This window comes from Amblyomma maculatum, chromosome 10 (assembly GCF_055883805.1).
Source record: "Amblyomma maculatum isolate TAMU_Amacu chromosome 10, ASM5588380v1, whole genome shotgun sequence".
Taxonomy (NCBI): domain Eukaryota; kingdom Metazoa; phylum Arthropoda; class Arachnida; order Ixodida; family Ixodidae; genus Amblyomma; species Amblyomma maculatum.
The window spans coordinates 40018161-40026759 of NC_139353.1; the positions used below are offsets into that span (position 1 = coordinate 40018161).

The 8599-nt window shown below is 46.6% G+C and overlaps 1 long non-coding RNA gene across 1 annotated transcript in view; it reads right to left on the reverse strand.

Annotated features, from left to right (window-relative positions):
- Positions 1–8599, reverse strand: part of LOC146176217 (uncharacterized) — a 213261-nt gene that overhangs the window by 149187 nt on the left and 55475 nt on the right. The window lies entirely within an intron of this gene.

Consider the following 8599-nt stretch of genomic DNA (forward strand, 5'->3'; position numbering starts at 1 on the left):
TAACTTGACCATGTCGTTGGATCTGTGATGAGTACCATGTAACCTGCCGTTTTCTACCGTCCACCAGTTAGAAGCATTGAAAATTGTGTATCCGTATTAGCATGTCTGTTCACATAATTACTATTAAGGATCGATAGTCTAGTTCGTGAACATCAACATGAAGCTGCTAGAAGTGCTTCCACTAAGTAAGAACGCAAGCTTGGTCAAATTCAGATCTTATAAAAACCATTTACTGTCTCGGATACAAATATATACATATATATATATATATATATATATATATATATATATATATATATATATATATATATATATATATATATATATATATATATATATATATATATATATATATATATCACAAGTGAACAAAAAAGCGTCATACTGATTCCAGTTCTATTCGCAGTCGACGTTTCGGCAGGTCGACTGCGAATAGAACTGTTTTCAAGTTTTCAAGAATAGAACTGCAAATCAAGTTTATAGCGCTACACTAATTTTTGATACCGCGCAGGTACTCATAAAAATTAATACATATGTGAATAAAAGTGGTCCATGCTGAAAGGGGTAAATCAAAAGCGGCACGTGTATGGTTGACTAAGCGGGTGACTCACCGTTGCCCGGCCGCTCGTATGTGCGAAGGACGGCTCCGTTAAGTAGGCGCCTTTGAGGAACGTATAGCGGTGAGTAAAGCTGAGGGCCCTCCTCAGGCTCCTCAGCTCCTGTGCATTTGGCTTCAGACGAACATCGCCGCAATCCATTGATGGCGGCGCTAGCGCTTGTTCTCTATAATACAGGAGAAACTTGAGCTCCTCTTTTAAGGGTGTGACGCGACAGCTTTAGTACCTCCCGTCAGCTACCCTCCTTGCAGATCGTTCGTGTACCTGTGCTCTGTGGCTCGCTTAATCGCAAATATTTTAATTTCTGCCTCTGTTATCTCGCACATACTCATTAGTAAGCAGTATAAAGTTATGCGAAAGGCTACCCATATATGCCCTTCATTTATAACTAAGTAGTTCGAGCTTGCATCGCTTAGAGGTAGCTGGATTGATTCGGGATCCGAGGGTCTTGGAAAGGATTGTCATCCTAAAGACACGATAAGCTGCCGACTCGATCATGTCGCGTGGTCTCGTGGGGCGACACAACCCTCCGACCAATCAGCGTCATCCCATGTGACCTGCCAACTGCCACCTTTCAGAACGACCACGGTGGCTGCGTTTCGACGGAGGCGAAACGAAGTGGCTTCCGTGTGCTGTGCAATGTCAGCGCACGCTAAAGGACCCCAGGTGGTAGAAATTTCCGGAGTCCTCCACTACGGCGTCTCTCATAGCCTGAGTTGCTTTGGGACGTTAAACCCCACAAGCCAAACCAAACCAAACCATTCTGGTGGATTTTCCCTCGCCACGGCGACAACGCCGATAATGCCGACACCGAAATTCTTGTATAACGCAGCCTTTGACGTTGTCGCACTCAATCTAGCAGCCAGGAACTTGTAATGCTAATACGAAGTGATACTGTCACGACCCAAGAACCGGCAGACGTACTACTAGGCTTAAGTTCGTGCAGGCTTAAAGGGACGTGCAGGCCGACCTAAAGAGCGTTCTTGTTCGATCTTCGAATCCGTGTAGCCCGGGAGCTCCTCACGAGCTAAAACCTGCTTCGACGTCGTTGCGGTCCAGCGCGGAGGCCGCGCGGTGCTAGGCACGTGACATTGTTCCCCCGCGAAAGTAAGCATCGTCTCAATGCGAAAAAGGAATATATACAAAAAAGAGATCAAAAAAAAGTAACTGCACAATCACTACATAAAAAACTAGTACACTGTCGGACTTAAATAGGAAATGGCAAACATGTCAAACACACACACACACACACACACACACACACACACAAGACACAGAACGCCAAACGTAGGAAAATCACACGTAGAAAACACAGTGACTCTCAGTCATGCGAAAATTAAGACTTACAGCCTCACTACGTGCATGATTTCAGGCCGCTGGCGCGGATGACCCACTGCCACAGTTCCGTTAGAAACAACTTCGTAATTGACGTTGCGAACGAGCTGGGGACTTTACGGTCAAGAATACCGATGTGCGAGCTTTTCACACAGGCCGTGGAGGCACACGGGGGTCCATACATACCAGGTGGCCCTGTTCGTAGTGCACATCTCTGTGCCTGCGGCTGTAATATCGCTAGGTGACGTTCTTGCTCCGCTTGTCACATGAATTGGCCAGCGTCTGATGTGATCTCATCACCGCATGGTAGCATTGCATACAACATCATGCGCACCTCATTATCATGCACAGACGAAACGTTGTAAATCTGGTTGTTTTCCGCCTTGGGGCATTGTAAACGAAGATGATGTAAGGCAAGATTTCTTCCCGCGTCTTATGCTCAACGTTTACATACATTTGGATCATGTCCGCCAAAGTCTTGGTTAGCCGCTCTCTTAGGTATTTTGTTTGCCGGTGGAATGTTGTGGTTCTTCGATGCTCAGTATGGCTCAAAATCCAGACATCCTCTAGTATCTCAGAAGTGAGTGCCTTTCCTTGGTCTGTGATGATGGCCAACGGAGCACCACATCGAAGAACGACGTCGTGCATAAAGAACTGAGCCACTTCGGCGGCAGTAACTTGCGCAGCAGCATCAGCCTTGGTGAAGCGAGTCACCAGGTAGTTCTTGTCAACTACTATCCATTTATGACCGGCTGACGACAGACGAAGGGGCTCAAGGAGGTCCATGCCTACTTCGTCAAATGGTATTTGGGGGCTCGATAGACTGAAGCATGCCGGGAGGTTGTAGCGAAGGTTTCTTTCAACACTGGCATTGCCGGCAAGTTGTTAACTAATGCTTGACATAGGACACAAGCCGTGGCCAGTAATAATTTTGCCGGACTCTGGAGACTATTCGTGTGAAACCAAGATGGCCGGACGTAAGTTCATCATGACATGCAAGGAAGACTCTATCTCGTAGATCGGATGATATGAGCAGAAGGTAAATTCGTGCACTGGAAGCAGGTTTCTTTTTGTGAAGCCCACCACTCCAAAGGCAAAAGAATGAAAGACCGCGATCTAGGTGACAGGGCATAACCGGGTGCCCCTCTTGTCTCGGGCACGCAACCTAGACAAGAGGTCAGGTGTACTGACTGCTCCATGATGTATTGTGGAGGGGGCTCGATGGGAGTATCCGCGTCTGTGTGCATCTGGTCAGACTTTTAGGGGATGGCGAAATTGAATTCTTATAGCCGTAATGCTTAACGAGCTAAGCGGCAGCAAGGATCCTTCGAATTCTTCAGCCAACACAAAGAATGAGTATCGGCGACAATCCGAAATGGTCTTCCATGCAGGTATTGGCGAAACTTAACGGCGGCCCACACTACCATCAAACATTCTTTTCAGCTCTAGATAGTTCGACTCAGCATACCAAAGTGCGCGGCTGGCATAGGCGATTACTCTGTCGACAACGTCTTGCCGCCGAACGAGGACAGCGCCATGGCCGACGTGCCTTGCATCTGTGTGCACCTTTGTGTCGGCATGGTCGTAGAAATCTGTGAGTATAGATGGCGCTTGTAGACACTGCCGCAGTTAGTCTAAAGCTGTTTACTGCTCGCTGCCCCAGGAAAATGCGCATCATACCGACTCAAGAGCTTGAGACGGCTAGCGAGCTGAACGAAATTTTTCATGAAGCGATGGTAGTAGGAGCACAATCGCAAGAATCGTCGTACTTGCTCTTTTTATCTCTGGGAAAGGGATAGCCGCAACGATCGCAAGTTTCTCGGGGTCAGCTTGAATGCCACCAGCGCTTAAGATGTGCCCGAAAAACTTCAATTCGGTGAAACACTAAGTGGCGCTTTTCAGGTTTAAGGAAGAGGATGGACCGAACAGCTTTAAGGACAGCTCTACCGAACAGCTTTAAGGACAGCTCTGAGAGGGTGCAGATGTTCCGTGAAAGCTGTCGGAAAGATGCCTATGTCGCCCAAGTAAACAAGAGCTCAGCTATACAGTCCTAGTTATCTTCGAATTAGTCGCCTTGGAATAGCTTTGGGATCCGAGGGATCTGAAGTGTGAGTTATGCGGAAGCGGCGAAAGGAGAACTCGCGGCCTAGTCAGGCAGTGGCGTTGCCATGACTGCTGGGCTGTCTGCAGGGGTGTTCCCTCAAACGGAAAGGCCTCGGATTACAAGCCTCGGAGCTTACGGCTTGGACGATGTACAGGCGTAGTCATGAGAGGCTGGTGAGCCATGATTTGCGCCACAGAAAAAATCATTGATGGCACCTCCACCATGTATTCCAGGTTTCCAGCGAAATATATAACCGACATGTATACATGAGACTTGCTTAATCACTAATTTCTTCATTTGTACCTCTACTAATCACGCATACTCATCAACATTGCAGTCTTAGGCTATCGTAATGCGCTGAAGGTTGCTTAACGAAGATAAAAATCCAAATTTAAACCAGGCAGGGCGAACGTGCCTACGTGGCTCAGGAGTAGCGTATTTGCTGGGAGCTCAAGGGTCACTGTAGGTTCGATTCCAATCCCGACCTCCTATCTCAAACGTTTTTGATAATTTCGCTTGATTAAACCTAGTGTGTAAGCGAAACCCCCCTTACTCATCGTTTCTCGTGCTTAAGCTTTTTATTTACACATCGTTTGATTATCTGGCTATTCCTAATCTGGCAAATGACCACACGCCCCATGGCTTCTCTCCGGTGCGGCAATAGCGCTGCGCATGCGCAGTGAAGTGCGCAGCTGGCGATGACATCACGCGCGGCGACGCGAGAGGAGCGGCGGTGTCGGCGCCCGGCACACACATGTGGCTCTACGCAACCGGTTGTCATGGAAACGGCGCATGCGTAGCTGTAGCCTCCGCCCACTCCGGTGACCTCGGCTTTACATGGAGTAGCGGAGCTTTCGCTTCAAAAGAAAATACTGAGTTGGCACCGCCTACCAAGTCGGACATATCATGATGTCTCATGACGCTTCTCAAGCATACGACCATTGAGGGCTCGGCCGCGTCACCTGCCAACTGCCCCTTCCGGCGGCATGTTCGCGATTTTTAGAGAATGTGAGGCTTCCAACGTTCTGCGGCACCGCAGCCGGCCGATTTTTGTCCGAAATGGTTGGTTGGTTGGTTTGTAGGGTTTAACGTCCCAAAGCAACTCAGGCTATGAGAGACGCTGTAGTGGAGGACTCCGGAAATTTCGACCACTTGGGGTTCTTTAACGTGCACTGATTACCAACACTCACGCGTTAGAACAGCTGAATTTATGGTGTATCGAGACTGCCACACAACTCATAATGACATTACTTATTAAAGAAGAAAGCCCTTCTTGGATTAGCATTTATGGGGAGGCCAAGGAGAGCTTAAGCGTCTGGCACTAAAACCAATTATGGCAATCACGATGGCTAGCACTACTCGGTTAAATCGATGTGTTGCTAGTACTTTTTCCTTCATTGTTTAACTCTACCTGATGGTTGCGCTATGACCTTCACTTTTTTTATGCAGCTTCAATGTTAAGCTACTGCAAAATAACATTTCGTGTCTCTTCCGATGGTGATCGTATATACTTTCATGGAGTGGTCCAGAGGGTCACCTGCCATACTGCTATAGAAACTTATGTAGCTGCTGTATGCGTCAAGATTTTGCGTTCAATAAATATTACACCATGACTTTCACATCATTTACTAATACAGGTTTCTGACAGCTGGTTCGAATTGTTTGCTAACGAACACTTCACATTTTTAACGTGTCACTTAGATTCCTCCTCTTGATATCCCGCATTAATGGCAAGAGGTTATAAAGCGACATAGTACCAAGACCCATGTTTCAATTTCTGTCATGGAATACCCTTGCAGTTGTTCATAGAGTTATCGTCTGGTTTCTCATTCCTTTATCAGTTGAAGGATACTAGCTTGTACGGCCTGCCATATTTTTCTGATTATGCAAGGAATGCGATGCAACGAAATAACCACCAGGCGACTTTATCCTCTTTAAGAATATGATTACGGCAGTTATCTTTCTGGGGTCCTCACTGAATGTTCGCAAACCCTAAACTTGCGTCAAATTTATGCGGATAGGCAAAATGCCGGTCGAAATGGAACATAAAGTAATGATGAAGGTGTACAGATGGCCGCTTTATGTAGCCGTTCTACGTTCTGGCAGCCATCCCAGTAAAATGACATTAGAGAAATTAAATTGGCTCTTGATGCGAAATACTAAACCATAAATGGAAACCGTGGCATTAATGTTCAAATGCCTAGTTCGCTCTCCGCCTGTCAGCAACTTCAAGAGCAAGTATCTGTATTATGTGTGTTTCAGTCAGAAGCCTCTGCAATTGCCGAGAGATGAGAATGATATTTCGCAACATTCATGATATTAAAGCGCGGCCTTGTCTTTGCGGAGTTTAGGCTACGACAGGCATAAAAAATATGTCATGCGCAGAAAAACACACTGATCTATCGAGAAAATGAGTTAAAATGAGTGCCGAGCCTGAGAAACAAAATAGATGAGGACGTCAGCCAACGAAACTCCGACAATGTGGGGTAGAGCTCCCTCTACAACAATGGGGTTTAATCTGTCAAAAACTATGCTCACGCGTAGTTTTTTTCTGTGCCCCTTTGGTTTAGTAGAGTTAGGTCAGTGCAGTGGGATATTCTCTTTTAGGATGCGCTCAGCGAGTGTTGACTCCATACAGGCAATAAATCTCGATGCTCAAATACGAACAAAACGGAAACTCCGCTATCAACAAGAAGTACAACTTTTCTAACTCTAACAAGCGGACCTGCCAACAAACACCTGCGCTCCACCGTTGCTCGAGCAAGGCCTAGAAAGATAATAACATGAGTTCTTTGCCCCCTCTACGAAACAATGATGCGCACGAGAGAAGAAGAAATATTATACATAACAAGCAAACTTTTTCAGATATAAATTGAAACAGGCCGCAAAAGATTTGTGCTGCCAGAATTACTTCATAAGCATAAAGAGAGAGGGTAGCTACTGAGTTATTCACAGCACCTCACGCTTTGTTAGTGTCCATAATGTTCATGTATGCGATTTGTTGAAAACATTTAGTGGCTATCTAATGCTTTTCTACATTCGGAAATGCATACTGTAACAGGCAGATATAATTGCTCTTTTGAGGGTTCATGTCCACCAGCTGTACATACTTTTTTTAAGCAAGAAATTATCAGAATTCCGGTTAAATGTGAATTTGAACCGAAAATCTGGCATCGTCATTGTGAGCAAAAATTCCCGAGCATCGCGCTTCCAGGCGGTAGCTGACCGCTGATATGGCCGCCCACTGGCTGGACATAGGGTTGCCTGACGTTACGTTTGGCAGGAGCTGCCACCTCTGTCTCCCCTTTCATGTGGAAGGTATATATCAGAATTAACCTGCCAGAACCCCTGCATTCTGAATGAGACGTACACGTTACCACTAGGCCACGCTGGCAAGTTCATATGGGCTGGTTAAAAGGAGGCTTTATACGTCGCGTGGTGGCCTACGCTATCACGTCATACTCGTAAAGGCGGAGTGTCCTCGCTATAATCTTTAATTCGTTGCGGCCATGTAGGGGCGCATAGTATTGTGGCAGGCTCTGAAAACTGTGGGCGGCTCCCGAAACTTTTCCAGTGCTTGTCTGGACGGTGTATGGGTGGCCGCTTCTAAGAGCAGTAAAACTAGCATACCTAGCGAAATGCCACGCAGTATACCGGAGATTCTTCGAGGCAAAAAACACGCAGCTGGACTTTAAAAAATAATGTACATTTTACAAGGTTCTTCTCTTCGCGAAAGCAATTGCAGCACCTTAGACAGCGACATGCGGTCTTGGCAGTATTCGGGACCAGAAACGCTGCGTCAGTGAGCACTACCCCTCATCGAGCAAGGGTTGTACATCTCGCTATTTACGGTATGTAGATTAAAGGCAGCAGCTGGCATGACCAAACCACACTGTAGTGATCATCGCATGTCACCGAACTCACCACTGTTTTCAAAGCTGAGCAAATGTCTCAAATGCTACAGCTCCGCGAGCAACCCTCAAATGTGAAATAAGTCAAGCCGTGACCTCGAAAGTACGCAGCTTCTGAGCCAGCAGTCGTAGCCCTGCCAGCTTTGTATCACTAAATCCTAATTTTAATTCTCCTACTATTTGCACTCAAGTCTGAGAATATAACCTTAATTCATTGCGATGGTAAGATTTTTTGAAAAATCTTAATTCTTCAGTCGGACTCTCTCAGACACCAAGGACGCACTCATATTTCTGCATTGCATGTAACAAGTGTGAACAAGCCGCGGCCTGCGAGCAGCATGCGCCTCATCTCTCCTCTAAATGCAGCTCGCGACTCTGGCGTACGTACCTCCTTCCGCCATATTATTCTCAACAATGAAAGCGGGGAAGTCAGAACAACGCGCATCTCTTACGGGCGACCATCTGAGCTGCCCCATGTGGTATCTACGTCATTCGAACCGAAATTCACGGCACTTACTTCACGAATGGGAAAGCACAATGCAAAGTAACAAAGAGCAATCGCAGCATGAGAGGCGTTCACTGTGATCACCACCTTTGTTGGGGAAAAAATTGTCACTCCCTCTTTGCTGGAG